The sequence below is a fragment of the Aegilops tauschii genome, chromosome 7 (assembly GCF_002575655.3).
Source record: "Aegilops tauschii subsp. strangulata cultivar AL8/78 chromosome 7, Aet v6.0, whole genome shotgun sequence".
Taxonomy (NCBI): Eukaryota; Viridiplantae; Streptophyta; class Magnoliopsida; order Poales; family Poaceae; genus Aegilops; species Aegilops tauschii.
Window position 1 is genome coordinate 396,827,118 of NC_053041.3, and position 15,307 is coordinate 396,842,424.

A 15,307-nucleotide genomic window follows, 5' to 3' on the forward strand; every position below is an offset into this window, starting at 1 on the left:
GGGGAGGAGGGTTTCCCCTTGGACAACATCATTGTTGATGTTTGAAGAAGTCATCGAACCTTTTGGGGACGGCACAGTGGAACTCTCAATGAAAGCACCAATGTCGTTGTCAAAACCGGCGGATCTCGGGTAGGGGGTCCCAAACTGTGCGTCTAAGGTCGATGGTAATAGGAGACGGGGGACCCGATGTTTACCCAGGTTCGGGCCCTCTCTATGGAGGTAATACCCTACTTCCTGCTTGATTGATCTTGATGAATATGAGTATTACAAGAGTTGATCTACCACGAGATCATAATGGCTAAAACCCTAAAAGTCTAGCGTGTATGATTGTATCCGTTTCCGGACTAAGCCCTCCGGTTTATATAGACACCGGAGGGGACTAGGGTTGTACAAAGTTAGTTACAGAGAAAGGAATCTTCATATGTGGTCGCCAAGCTTGCCTTGCACGCCAAGGAGAGTCCTATCCGGACATGGGAGAGAGTCTTTGGTCTTGTATCTTCATAGCCCATTAGTTCGGCCCATGTTCAACAGGTCGGACGCCCGAGGACCCCTTAGTCCAGGACTCCCTTAGCGATCGTCGGAGCAGCTCCTTGGAGGTGGAGGACAGGGCGGCTGAACCGGTGGGACGGCAGGATGGACGATGGATCCTCATCCGGGGAGGCGAATGAGGGACGTCGAGCTGTTGCGGTGGACGACGTCGTGGGGGAAGAGGCTCCGACTAGGCAGCGGTGAGGTGCCGGACGGAGGAGGGTGGGGTTTCGCGGCTGGAGCGGATAGGTTATGGCGGCCAGATTTCGAATGGCGAAAAGGAGGCGATGGAGGGGGAACCATGACTTAGGGACGCGCTTGTCCAAAATGTAGGGTGTGTTACAAAAGTACCCCCACCGATTCGAACTAGCGGCCCTTTCAGCTCAGGGTTAGAAGGGGGATTTCATGTGTCGGGATTTGGCAGCTGGAGGGAGTTTTCGCGCGCATTGTAATTTCGGGATAGCAAGGCGCGGGTTGTGAAGGCGCCAGTTTTGGGAGCACGATATCTGAATTTTCGGGATATAACAAGGCGCGGGTTGAATTTTAGGGACAAGCCTAACGTGTAATATTGTACTTGTACGTACCAAATCAATCCGCACTTCCCTTAACGAAAAAAAGAAAAAAAATAAAAACTATTCACACCACACAAAGAGAGAGTCTTGTCCCATTTTACTATACAAATGCTATTCAAAGCTACACAAAGAGAGAGTATGAATCCGTGTTATGTCCAATTAAATTTTTTCGCTGGCTGTATAATGCATGTAACCTACTCATACCAACATTTTAGTGCATTCCAAATGGTTATACTACCGCTGCAATTCGAACTGAATTTGAATTCGTTTCTCTATTTCAATAAGAATCTACAATCATGATTGTTGCCAACTTCAACCATCATTCGTGTATTACCTTAACAACACACCACATGATTACTATAGATATATATATGAACTATGTGTACTATATGAACTCGAGTTCAATCTTTTGAATACACTAGATGTTGATTCCAAATAATAGTACATTTGATGTACTAACTATATATTCATAATCTAAACCATGTTCCATACGTACACCGTGTTTATCACACAAAGTATAGTGCCCCGCCCCCTACATTATGACAAGTATTTAGCCCTGAGGTGCAAAAGCCACACATTAGCCCAAATTATAATCAATGTTCTATATATTATATGTAGTACTAGCAAGATGCCCATGCGTTCCACGGAACATCAACATGATCAAGGGGAGGCCTTATTTGCAAATATGGGGAGGCGCGTGGGTATCTTTTCTCAAAATTGCCATTGTTTCCTTCCTATCCGTCAGATATAAATCGGACGGCCTATATTGCAGGATGGCAGGCACACCATCATCAACAACTCTGTTTTTTTATAAGAGTAGAGATAAAATATATTATATGTCGTATAACATGTTCATAACCACACCATGTGTATCACCGTTATATATATTCACGCATGCGTCGGTTTAAAACACTATGATAAATTCTTCAAATATTTGAATTCGCTTTTTATAATGAATTATGATCTCTATTCATCTTTTACACCCACACAATCCTCTTATATTTGTAGCTAGCACTAACTTCTCTCGTGCATGCACACGCCCGCATCCCTCTCACCCTCCCTCGGCATTCTCTAGCTCCATTGCGCAAATTCGTCTTTTCACATTAGGTCGTTCACCCATGGTGTGTGTAGGCCCCCCAGCTCCTTTACGGCACACATCGATCGATATGCCTCTCTAGCCAGGTGTGCCTACCACAAACACAAGCTTCCCCTCTTCTCTTCTCACCGTCCATGCCTCACTCTCACCACTCTTTTCATCGATCTCGTACTCGCACACTCCTTCCCCCTCGATATAGTATGCCTCTCGCACCACCTCTTACATGCATCCCTCTCTCTCTATCCTTCTCCCCTGGCCTTATTTGCTTCTAAGACATACATGCATGTATACCGATCGATCTCCCTACATATACCTAGGTCAACTTTAACTATTTCACCACCACCCATCGATCGACGTACCTCACAAGTTATGTCTCTCCTTTCTCTGATAGAGGACGATTGATCTTCCTATGTAGTTATGTCTGCTTATCACAGCCATATCGTCCCCCCTCATCATTCCTGCATGCCTCCTGACCCGTCTCTCACACGCACGCGCACAGACAGGCAGCCATCCCCTCTCTTATTGATATTGCAGGCGTGCCCTCCGTTTGTCTAGCAAGCCTCTCCCACCATTTGTTAGAAGCAACTCCACTACCACCCCCTCCAACACTCTAGCTCTGTCTCTCTCCCAACCTTATTCCTCTCCCACACATATGCATGGATGCCGATCGATCTCCCTTAATACATAAGGTGGGCCTCTCTCCTCCTCCACACATATACCAGCCATTGTACCTCAATAGTTAATAAGGCCTCCCCCCACAACCACACACCGATAGTCGAGCGCTGTATGTAGGTATCCATGCCACAGAGACAAACTGCACCTGTCCCCTCTCACGTTCCAGTAGGCCAACCACCCTATATCTTTAACGTGGGCACACACAAATTCAACGACACTCTTTATCGATCGCGCGCACACACACACACATCATCCCTCTCTTCGATTCTATGGATACCTTAGGCCGATGATACCTCCACTCTCTTCTCGTGATCGCCCCCTCTATATATATGATATATCCAGGTCTCTATTTTCACACACAATGCATATGTTACATTTTCTGATTGACACCCCACCCCCAAAAAAATACTCACGAACCCACACACTATATCTCTCTATGTTTGTATATCTCTCACACAACCCCACGTAGGTGGTGTACGTACACGAAGAGAATAGGTGCACGTACTCACGCTTCATGCCCAGCCACACCCGCGCGGGTACACGGTGGAGCTCATTTCTGTACGAAATGGCATCCCACGTGCTAATTTGAACGCGTGTAGTGCTTGTTTACCTACGGAGGTCGTGTACCACGCGTGCACGAAACAAAGTTTGACTTGATGCGTTGGCGCGTTATTTTTAAATAAAGTTATATCGCTCAATGGCACGTACACAGAATATAAAACGATTTTTATGGAGAAAAAGGTAGTCCGCTCCACTATATACAATGGAGCCTGCCTGCCTATGTTTGTCTCTCTTCAGAGTATCTCACACAAGGCGGCGGTGGCCTCTCTCTCTCACCGTTGGTCACTGATCCGGCCACATCCCGTCCGCCAGCGGAAAGGGAGGATGTGCATCGTTTCTCCGTTCGACGGTGCCGAGGTAGCACGTCCCGATCTACGGTACCCCCCATTCTCTCTGACCAAGCTCCGGCGCGGTAGGGCCTACGCCACCTGCTCGCTGCCGCAGTATGGGCAGATCCCGCCAGCCGCCGCTCACCTAGTTACATCCTGATGACCCCCAGGTATCCCCTCTGGCCTTGCTCCACTGCCCGTCTTCCCACGTCGCTGCATGTGAAAAATCTTGCAAGTGGATCTAACATAGTTCTTTGCCCAAAACGTAGCTCGTCCGGCGTACTTTCCATATTGCAATCTCGTCCTCACACCGTTTTAGACAAACACAACTGGGTTGTTATCTTCCCTTAGGACACGAAATATGCTTCTTTTTTGTCGTCGCATGTGTCATCAACTGTTATTGGCCAGTAATTGTTTCCTTTCTACCTCTTTTTTGCAAATAGGGTGATGAGGACATCAATACCATTGTTACACCCACAACCCCTACTACTACATATACTGGACCAATTACTAGAGCTCGCGCACGCCAATTAAATTATCAGGTACTCTCGTTTCTTGGTAATGATTCTAATGTTCATGAGAATATGATGCTGCCTAAATTGGATACATTTGTTTTGCTTACAAATGAAGGGCCTGGCATGGATAAGAGGGATGAACACTGGAGCAAGACCAAGCATGGAGATGATGGCATGCGCAAGGGGAACAAGAACGGAGTTACAAGTGATGATTTCAGGACTTTGAAGCCACCATAATGAGTGCATGAAGCCTTGGACGAAATATACAAGATGCCACTTCATAAATTTCGTCCAGAGGCTATTACAGGTGCTGCGTCACCTTATTATTGGGCCAGGCCCATGTAATTTCGAAATACTTGAGTATAGGTTGTTTTTAGAGTCCGTATGTGTGGGGAAACAAGAGATAGGGTTGGTTTCGGACCCCTCCCTCAGGGGCCACGAAATTCCCCTCCTCTTCCTCCATATATACAGCCCTTAGGGCACCGTTTAGACTTTGGGTTCTGTTTAGATTAAATTTCGCCATAGCTGCAACTTCGCATACTTCGTTTGTGTTCAACGACCAGACAAAGGCGTCATAGAACCCCACCTTGATCAATAAAGCTTTCCTCTTATATTCGCAATATTCAGATTGCAATCTTAGATTCTTGCTTGTTCTTCATTTGCTTGCAGGAAACAGACCATCGTGGTCAGGTTGATCGTGCTCCGGCGTGGTCAATAACCTCTCAGAGTTGGTTTAGCGATTGCTAAGGCGCGACGTTCTCGCACGTTCATAGTCGGATCGTCAATCCTCCAAAACGATAGCCACCATCTCATCGAAAGATGGGACACCTTTGCCTCTATCACAGGGCTATCCATTTCACCTCGTTGCTATTGCGACCTTTTGGTGAACTGCACAAATCACTTTTTTCATAAGAGTGTTTTGTGCAGTTGTACTAAAATGTCACACGGGCAACGTCTACATTTCAGTGCGACTGCACAAAGGGAGATTGGTTTTGCTCTATCCTCCTCATCCAACTCTGAGCCTAATCTTCTCCAACTATTTGCTTAATCTTCTCCAACTAGCTAGTCTTAAGAGAGACTGCAAAGGTGACCGGCTTCTATTTGTGTGTTTATTGTTTCATCAGCAGTCCTCTATTATCGTAATCACACTTAGTATCTTTGGAACAGGGACGCTCAGCTCTATTTTAGTGGAACTGCACAAAATGATTGGAATGTTGCATGCTCCAGACAACTACTTTTTCTTCCCAACATGCCTTGTGGATTTAGACAGAGTTGGGTGGACGTTCCTGCCAATGAAAGCATGGATCAATTTTAATTCATCACCTTCTCACAACTTTGTCTTTAGTTGTGATGTAAATATTAGCTTTGATCTGCTAATAATTGAGATGCATTAGCAAGTAAGTTAGTTTTTTTATTGTTTCTAAAAGAGCATCGATGGCAAGACACACGTAACAAAAGTTGAAAGCTCAGAGAATTGTACAATTTCATGTCGCTGGAAAATTATTTGCATAGTACGTCAATTATGTAAACAAATGTTGGGATCTTGATAGCATTGCCAGAAGCCTCTTCAGCATCCGGGTCCATGTGCCATGCACAAAATTATACTTCCTCCGTCCCTAAATATTTGTCTTTCTACAAATTTCAAATGGACATATTTTAGAGTGTAGATTCACTCACTTTGCTTCGTATGTAGTCACTCGTTGAAATCTCAAGAAAGACAAATACTCCGCAGTATATTTAAGAACGGAGGGAGTAGTGCACAACCGCATGGGAGACTTAGGCCGGTTGTTGCGTCGCACTAATAGTGAGTAGTAATAAGCAGTCAAATCATAAGCCCCAACTTTCCCACTGTAAGTTGCTTGGAAGAAGCAACCATCAATACGCTCTAAAGTCTCTCTGGTGGTGGAAATGCATGGAGAGAAATGCATCAGAATGAAGTGCGCCCTGTAAACTGTGACGGAGGGAGGACTAGTATGAGGCCATGTTTGGATCACCGTTTCTCTTTTGAATACACTTGTAAAAAATAAACACCTGCGCCTGTCGTTTCAATTCCGGCTGGAATTTGCACAGCGGCCAGTAACTTACAGGTGTAAGTTATATGCCTCCGTATTGAAATACAACCATTCCAAGCATGGCCTGAAGGTGCAAAACCAAGTACGCGTATGGCCAGTCGGTCAATGCACTTCCTCTTGGCATATCACGGACATGTGGGACCGGAGTGTGAGCAAACCGATCTCAATTGACACAAAATTGCCAACCCGCCGCTCCTTTAGAGAGACGAGGAGCGAGAACACACAGATGGTCTCGCACGGAGACCAAGATATATTCGAGCATGGTTGATCAATATCATCATTACATGTTCGATGTTTTTAACACTAGCATTAGGCTGCCGTTTTCCGCCCTTCTCCCGAATAAATGTGTACTTTATTAGAGATTAAAATAAAATAAGAGTACAGACGCTCCACCATGCGGTTCTAGTAGTAGTACTACTCGTACAACTATAAACCTTGCGCTTGGCTCTTCGCCTCTTCGTGAAGTCGAACAATGATGGTACTCCGCATGTTGGGTACTATAGTGTATGCATGTGGCAATCTGACACCAAATGAACTGCTACATGTCCACTGCCTGGGCGAGGGTAGGTTGCATTAGTCAAAAGGCGTAAGCGAGCTTCACCTTGTCCTGCAAGCTTCTCCTCATTCTGCGAGTTGATGGGACACACCAAAAAGTAGTGCTAGTCCATACTCCCTCCTTTCCGGTTAATATGGCTTAATCTTTTTTGCGAGTAAATGAGAGAGCTTTATTCATATATAAGCATTCTTAGGACGATCAGGCAAGAGACTGGTCACTAGGAAGCGAGGTACCCCGCAAGAAAAGAAGAAGGAAGCGAGGTGTTTCATCAAGCCAGCTCTCGGCCACATTCAAAGTGCAGCAAGCACGGTTCGCACAAAGATGCGCCGCAAGGTTTGCTGACCTATTTACATGCTGAATAACAAAAAAGAGGAAATATTACCGAGCGCTCCTATTTGTAAAAGGATCTGAGCCAGAATTAAGCAAGAATTGTGGCGAGTGTTCCATGCAATCAACTTCCATTATCACATGCGAGAACCCTCGAAGAGAACCAAATGTGTTGAAGATTGCTTTATCACGTTTTAAAATATAATAAGAGTGCAGACGCTCCTCCATCCGGTTCCTAGTATAGTATAGTACATACCTCTATAGTAGTAGTACTAGTACTAGTAAACTTTGCGCTTGGATGTTCGCCTCTTCGGGAGGTCGAACAATAATACTAGTACTAGTATAGTGTATGCTTCTGGCAATCTCACACCGAATTAACTGTTGCACGTCCACCGCCTGAGCGAGGGAGAGCTTGCATTAGTCAAAAGTTTCTCCATGTCCTACGAGCCACCGCGCGCAAGCTTCTCCCGTCCTGCAAGCTTCTTCTCGTTCGGCAAGTTGACGGGACACATCAAAGTAATGCTAGTCCATACTGCCTCCTTTCCAGTTAATATGGCTTAATTTCAAACGAGATAAATACACTTTCTGTCACTGTATATTTGTAAAAACACGGTCAGTGGACTTCATAATACGCTCATTGCGCTCAATATATACATTTTCCGGTGTTTATACGGTCACTAGCTCACCCTGGCTGAGTATGTGTGTGCATGCACGTGTAGGTTGAGCACTTGAGTGTGACCGTGTGTGTTCTGTCATGTGCTCGGACATGCATGCATTAGGGCGTCGCGCGTGTTTTTGCGTCCATGTGTACGTGTGACTGTTGCATGCATGCACGAGGTTGTAGTCCCTTACATTCACATGTTCATAAGTCAATGTTTTGTCAAAACGTTGCATGCAAGGTTTAATCATTCGTTGTTCACGCATGCATTCCCGATATTAATACGTTGGTAAAGACAATTTCTTGAGGAAAACGAGCCCATGAATTGAGTACAAAGGGGATCAATAACCCAGGACGGAGGGAGTACCAGTAGTGAACCGGAAGGAGGGAGTAGGTACTAGTAGTACAGTACTACGTAACAACGTGCAGTAACAAAATTCCTCTATGCGCATCATGTCTACTCACGTGTCATGCAAGAAAATAGAGATAAGTACAAGTGAGACTCGGGAACGTTCATACACGTAGGGGGAGTACGTGTAGGGGCCACTAAGGAGCAGTCAAATCACACAGTAAGTTAGTCGGAAGAAGCAACCATCATTTCACTCTTCAATGACACGTACACAATATAAAATGGTTGATATGGAGAGAAAAAGAAAACCACTATATATATACACTAGCAGGAGCCTAAGCTACAAGCCTGCTTGCTTGGGTTGCTCTCTTCACAAGCATAGAACGATGGTGGCCACACTGCTGGTCACATATCCGGCCTGATCCCGCCGCTGGGGGAAGGGAACAATGTTCTGCGTAGACGCGGTCGACATCGGCGAGGGAGAAAACCCATAGTCGGTGCGTCCCAGCCGCCCTTCTAGCTACAGCCCGACATCCCAGGTAGTAGTACATATTCCTTTTGGAGCCGGCTTGCTCCACTGTCGCAGCTCCCCACGTAGCTCCATCTCCATGTCGATCTTTCTCTACTTCTACCGGCTTCTATTTGTGATGAGTTTATGTCTAATGAACTAGTGTCAGTACTATTATTCTAATCACACTTCTTCAATATCTTTGCCATCAGGGATGCTCAGCTCGATTTTAGTGGAACTGCACAAAAGCATCGTACAATCCGAGGGTGTCAGCCGTCTTTCCTTCGACAGGTTCTACCTAGCCAGGAAATTAAATCCTATTTAGGGTTCAGGGTTTAAGTCATAGTGACCCCATCAGTAGTTTTTCTTTTGTACACGCTCTCACAACTTTTGTCTTTAGTTGTGAAGTAAAAATTGGTTATGATCTGTGAATCATTGAGATGCATCAACATGCGTGTTACTTTTCCTTTGTATTTGATGGAATGTTGTAACAGGGCAAACTTGGAGTAGGAATGAAAATGGAGTGGAATGTTTCCGTTTTTCCGGAGAAAAATTGGAAACGGAGAGAAACCAACATTTCGTTTCGTTGGATCGCGCCATCGAGCAAAACCAACGTTTAAATCATTTAAATCACGTCTGTCACGTTCGTGTCTCACCCTCCTCCGCGGCTCCACCCCACACGGTCGCACGACATGCCACTCACGGCAAACCGAGTATACGATAACTTTCCCGCCTGCTTGTCGATGGATCACGCCATGGAGTACTAGCACTACTGGAAGAGATTGACGAGTTGGGGGAGGACAGCTAGCTGTAGCACGGACTCCCAAGAACTTTTTACATGCATGTTGTGGCCGGCTATGGCGACCTTTGAACGCGGAGCAGTCGTGTGCACCGGGAAGCGGCGCGGGCGACGCTCTCTCGGCCGGCGTGCCGCTTCAATGCCGGCGCCAGTGAGAGGTCACGTCCGCTCTGGCCGGGCATGAATGCGGCACTGACCGTTTCGGGCGGGAAGCACGCGCGGGTGATGAAGAGGGTTCGGGTTGGTCAGGAGCGGGCGTGGCAGTGGTCCGGACGCCCGCAAACAAGAGATGTTGTACGTTAATATTGTTGCATATATAATTAACAACGTAAATAATGTGCCAGTTGGACAAATATGATTGGAGATGGAGATGGACATGGAATTTTACGTAAACACAGATATGCATGTCTATGTCTTTTTTTTACGGGAACAAACTTGTATTACTCACGTAGCCAGGCTACACTGGGAGTTACAAAGTTCGACAATGCCATCAGGGCCTGAACCTAGCCAAACAGCGATACGGCCACTAGTCCTACCATAATGAGCTAAGGTATGGCTGACAATGTTGTTGTTTCGTCGAAGATGATCAATACAAGTATTTCGGAGTGCCATGAGCGATCTAATCTCACGCACCAGAAAACCAAACCGAGATCTATAAAGATCTTCATTCCCAATCCTCACCATATTTCTAGCTTCAAGGCAGTCAGTCTCGATATTGATATTTGAGCTTAGTGTCGGGTGGTAGGTGCGACATATGCCAATGGATGGCTTATCATAGTGGGCGCCAGTAAAACATCGCCGGTGCCTGGAAACGGGATGAGGCGAAGACATGCAAGACGGCGGATCTTACCCAGGTTCGGGGCTCTCCGTGGAGATAACACCCCTAGTCCTGCTCTGCGGGGTGTGACGCCCGGATAATTAAGCTACAGTAATCCCACGCTAATGATGCCACGTCACCACGGTTACTGTTGTTAACCTCGCGATGATTCGAAACCGTTTCAAAATTCAAATTCAAATTAATGTCAATAATAAAAGTTTTCAAAATTTAAATAAAAATGTTCGGTGGGTGCCAAATATTGCACTGATAATTATTGTGGAGAAAACATATTTTTAGAAAATGCCTAAATGCATTAAAATGAAATAAAACAGAAAAGAGATAAAAGAAAATAGAATGAAAAGAAACAAAAAAAAAGAGCAAACCCCTTCCTGGACCTAACCCCCCCCCCTCTCACTGGGCCAGATGGCCCAGCTGGCCGGCTCATCTGGGTGGCCCAACCCAGCAGCCCACCTTTCCCCCGGTCGCCTCCCTCCTCCCTGTTCCCCCGACCCAGCGACCGCGCTCGCCGGTCGCCACCGAACCCTGTCGCCGTCCCCGTCGGAGAGGGGATAAGGGCGACATCCCCTCGACGCCTCGAGCCCTCCCCTCCACTCACCCGCTCTCCCTCTCGGCCCCTGCGCCTTTTCCCCCTCAGCTCCACCTCGTTCCCCACCGCAACGGAGCGCCGCCGTCGCCATGGCTGCGCCATAGCCGCGGCCACCGAGCCCCGTTCTCCTCCCCGACGTGTCGACGAGCTCCGCCGCGTCGAGCCCGTCCTCCTCGACCACGGGCCCGAGCCCCGGGAACCCTGCATCGACCCCGCGCCATCTTCTTCCTCGTCGGATCCCCGCCGCCGTTCGCCGTCGGTTCCGACTACACCACGCCTTCCCCGCGCCCGCTCTAAACGGCTACGCCCCACTGTGAGCTCCTGCTCCTCCTCCCCCTCTCCATTAGCTCGCTAGCTTGCCGTAGCCACCGCGCCGCGTTAGGCCGCACCCTCCGCCGCCTGGCCTCGTCGCCGGCGTGGCCACGGCGACCTTTTGGTCCCGTTCGTGCCTCCGTTGCCTTGGCCGCATCATGTAGGCCTCGCCCCGCTCTTCGGTTTGCCCCAGTTCGCACCGTAGCCCCGCCTCTGCCGCACGCCCGAACCACCCCACCGCCGGCGAGCTCCTGGCGCTCCGCTCCGACCTCCCCAGCACCCCGCACCGCCACCGTTCGACGCGCGGCGTCGAGCCGCGTCGAACGCAAGCAACCGCGGCCCCTGGGACCCCCTGTGCGCTAAATCCGAGCCGAGCCCGCCGCGCGCCGCCGCGATTTGGCTCGCCGGAGCTGTTCCGGTGCCGTCCGCCGATGTGGCTAAGTGGGCCCCCCTGGGTCGCTGCCAATGGGTCCTGGTGGCCCAGTTGACTGGGTTGACCCCAGTCAACTGCTGACTGGGCAGCCCAGTGTCACTGTCATGCGGGCCCCGCCGCGTAAGTAAACTAAATAAAATGTTTTTATAAATAAAACTAATTAATTAATCTAAATAGGCACTGACAGGTGGGGCCTACCTGCTAATAACCTTGTTTAAGTTAGTTATAAAACTCTGTTAGCGCCCTGTCAATGACATGTGGGTCCCACTGGACCCACCTGTCTGGTTTGACTGGTCAGCTGACCTGTTGACCTGCTGACGTCAGCGTTACCTCATGCTGACGTCATAATTCATTTTTGCTAAATTCAAATAATCTTTGAAAATTCATATCTTTTAAACCGTAACTCGGATGAAAATGTTTTCTACATGAAAGTTGCTCAGAACGACGAGACGAATTCGGATACGCAGCCCGTTTGTCCGCCACACCTCCCTAACCTATCGAACTCGCAACTTCCCCCCCTCCGGTACCTCTGTCCGAAAACGCGAAACACCGGGAATACCTTCCCGGATGTTTCCCCCTTCGTCGGTATCACCTATTACCGCGTTAGGGCACACCTAGCACCGTGTATTGTCATGTTATGCTTTGTGTTGCTTTGATTGCTCTGTTATTTATTGTGTTCCCCCTCCGTTAATTCTTTCCGGTAGACCCCGAGACTACCGGCGACCCCCAGTTCGACTACGGAGTTGACGACCCCTCCTACTTGCCAGAGCAACCAGGAAAGCCCCCTCTTTGATCACCAGATATCGCCTACTCTACTCTCTACTGCTTGCATTAGGGTAGTGTAGCATGTTACTGCTTTCGGTTAATCCCATTCTATTGCATAGCCTGTCATTGTTGCTACAGTTAATTCCCTTACCTGCTATCCTACTGCTTAGTATAGGATCCTAGTTTTCCATCAGTGGCCCTACATTCTTGTCCGTCTGTTGTGCTATACTATCGGGCCGTGATCACTTGGGCGGTGATCACGGGTATATACTTATATACTATATACATGACACATGTGGTGACTAAAGTCGGGTCGGCTCGTTGAGTACCCGCAAGTCATTCTGATGAGGGGGCTGAAAGGACAGGTGGCTCCATCCCGGTAGAGGTGGGCCTGGGTTCCTGACGGCCCCCGACTGTTACTTTATGGCGGAGCGACAGGGCAGGTTGAGACCACCTAGGAGAGAGGTGGGCCTGGCCTTGGTCGGCGTTCGCGGATACATAACACGCTTACGAGTTCTTGGTATTTGATCTGAGTCTGGCCATTTGGTCTATACGCACTAACCATCAACGCGGGAGTAGTTATGGGTATCCCGACGTCGTGGTATCAGCCAAAGTTCTTCTTGACGTCAGCGACGGAGCGGCGCGCGCCGGATTGGACTGGAACGCCTGCTAGGCTAGGTTTGCTTCCGGCCGCCCTCGCAATGTGCAGGTGTGCAATGGGCGATGGGCCCAGACCCCTGCGCGCATAGGATTTAGACCGGCGTGTTGACCTCTCTGTTGAGCCTACGTGGGGCTGCGACGTGTTGATCTTCCGAGGCCAGGCATGACCCAGAAAAGTGTGTCCGGCCAAATGGGATCGAGCGTGTTGGGTTATGTGGTGCACCCCTGCAGGGAAGTTTATCTATTCGAATAGCCGTGTCCCTCGGTAAAAGGACAACCCGGAGTTGTACCTTGACCTTATGACAACTAGAACTAGATACTTAATAAAACACACCCTTCAAAGTGCCAGATACAACCCGGTGATCGCTCTCTAACAGGGCGACGAGGAGGGGATCGTCGGGTAGGATTATGCTATGCGATGCTACTTGGAGGACTTCAATCTACTCTCTTCTACATGCTGCAAGATGGAGGTGGTCAGAAGCGTAGTCTTCGATAGGATTAGCTATCCCCCTCTTATTCTGGCATTCTGCAGTTCAGTCCACTGATATGGCCCTTTACTCATATACCCATGCATATGTAGTGTAGCTCCTTGCTTGCGAGTACTTTGGATGAGTACTCACGGTTGCTTTTTTTCCCCTTCCTGTACCTGGTTGTCGCAACCAGATGCTGGATTCCAGGAGCTAGAGATCCCGAGGATGATTCTACATGGAGTTCGGCTTCGAGGAGTAGTTAGGAGGTCCCAGGCAGAAGGCCTTGCCTTTTCGATCGTTGCTACTTTTGTGCTAGCCTTATTAAGGCAAACTTGTTTAACTTATGTCTGTACTCAGATATTGTTGCTTCCGCTGACTCGTCTATGATCGAGCACTTGTATTCGAGCCCTCGAGGCCCCTGGCTTGTATTATGATGCTTGTATGACTTATTTATGTTGTAGAGTTGTGTTGTGATATCTTCCCGTGAGTCCCTGATCTTGATCGTACACATTTGCGTGCATGATTAGTGTACGGTCAAATCGGGGGCGTCACAAGTTGGTATCAGAGCCGACTACCTGTAGGAATCCTCCTTCCACACTCCTTGGCCGAAGTCGAGTCTAGACATTTCAAAAACTTTTACTAACATGGCTATGTGTCTTACGGGCCCACGTCGCCATTGGGTGGTATTAGGATCTTTTACTCCTTGCCTATACTCTGGGACTCTGATCTCTCTTCTATTCGGGTTAAATGATTTTACAAGATCTAACATTAGGATCTCGTTATCACTTTCACCCGGAGAGCCCCTTATTACTGATGATCGTCTGTTGCACGTGAAGACCCTTAAGATACTCTCCGCTGATAACCCGAGAACTTGTGTTCATCGCTTTTGCAATTCCCTTTCATCGATAAACTCCTATGAATAACCACGTATACTCGCCATTCATACAATGTTTCCCAGATGATCTTGTTATTACAAGATACCCCGAAATTCTCTCTGTTGTTCCGAGAATCCTTTGAGCTTACTACCTTGCTGTTCATTGTCACCTGAATACCCCTACGGATAATCCTCGCACTTACCGAGTATCCGCTCATCCCCAGTTGATTCAAGTATTTCACAAAAGTGTTCAAAATATCATTCGATCTTCCGAAAATCTTCAGGAGCCTGTTGCTCTTGAAATTCTTGCTTACTTGCATTATGATTAATCTTAAGTCTCGTAATCTTATTGGCATCTCTTGTCATTATCATTTTGAGTCCGTTGATTCAATTTGTTACGATGCTCGCATTCCTCAGACGAATCCTAGAATTCATCCTTTCGGCTCAGATGTCATTTGAACAGGAGCTGGTTCTCGACTAATCAAATTACTGTCGATTGTACCCCTAAGCCTACTCAACTTATCCATCCTTGATCAGAGCGTAGCTTCTGACCCCCTGATTTGGAAATCATAATTCTTTTGCATTTGAACTTTGAGTTAGTCAGTTGTTTCTATAATCAGATCTCCTTGCATTCTTCTTCCTCTGGTTGAGTACCGATGCTCACATCAGATCCCTTGTGGACCATCGGTTCCTTTGTTGGATTTTATCCGACAGTGTCCTTCATATTGAATAACCTTGTGAGCCTTTCCACAGGTATATAATGCCTTTGGTAAATTGTATCTTCTGCTTTGTCAACCATGCTCTACTTTTGAGCTTGTGTTATT